The following is a 926-nucleotide window of genomic DNA, read 5'->3' as shown; positions in this document are numbered from 1 at the left end:
TCATGTCGCTCTCAGTGAAGGATGCGAGGTGTTCACTACCGTGGGCACAATTGACAAACGAAACTTTATTAAGCAAATGTTTCCGACTATTTTGGATGAACATATAGGAAGTTCTCGAGATACTAATTTTGAACAAATGATAATGCGACAAACAAAAGGTCGTGGCGTCGACATTGTTTTAAATTCGTTGGCTGAAGAAAAATTAATCGCGTCTGTTCGTTGTTTGGCGCAAAACGGTCGTTTTTTAGAGATTGGTAAATTTGATTCTACATCAAACAATCCTTTAGACATGTCCACGTTTCAGAAGGGTATTAGTTTTTATGGAATTCAACTCGATAATGTGTACATTAACAATCACAAATATAAATCTCTAATATCAAAAATGGTAACCAATGGTATTAATAATGGAATTGTCAAACCACTTCAAGTGACAATTTTTCCGAAAACAGATATCAAAGAAGCTGTTAGATATATGACAAGTGGAAAACATATGGGAAAGGTATGCTTTAACTCTAATTGACGGTAGCAGAAAGAATTGTTCGTAAATGATAGTCTCTTTTTTTGTTTATAAATAAACCTGTTTTACATATAATGTGTATTTTTAATATACATGTTTATATTTACAGATAATTATAAGTATTCAGGAACAGGGTAAATCTTTGGATAATCACATTCTCGCCTATCGCCGCTATTATTGTCTCAAAGATAGAAGTTACATTATACTAGGTGGACTTGGTGGATTTGGCTTAGAGTTAACCGACTGGCTAATATTTCGAGGCGCTAGGAACGTCGTGTTGGTTTCACGAACTGGAATAAAAAATGGTTATCAGCGTATGAAAGTTCGTCTGTGGAAATCGTACGGTGTAAATGTGCTAATTATCAAGGACATTGATGTCGCTAACACTCAGGATTGCGAATATCTTTTG

General features: G+C 34.8%; 1 pseudogene; it reads left to right on the top strand.

The window, feature by feature from the left end:
• Window positions 1-76: 76 nt before the first annotated feature.
• On the top strand, window positions 77-839 carry LOC105460861 (annotated as a pseudogene).
• The last annotated feature ends 87 nt before the right edge of the window (window positions 840-926 follow it).

The sequence above is a fragment of the Wasmannia auropunctata genome, unplaced genomic scaffold (genome assembly GCF_000956235.1).
Source record: "Wasmannia auropunctata unplaced genomic scaffold, wasmannia.A_1.0 LD314280.1, whole genome shotgun sequence".
Lineage (NCBI taxonomy): Eukaryota > Metazoa > Arthropoda > Insecta > Hymenoptera > Formicidae > Wasmannia > Wasmannia auropunctata.
This window is presented reverse-complemented; position numbering and strand designations above follow the sequence as displayed.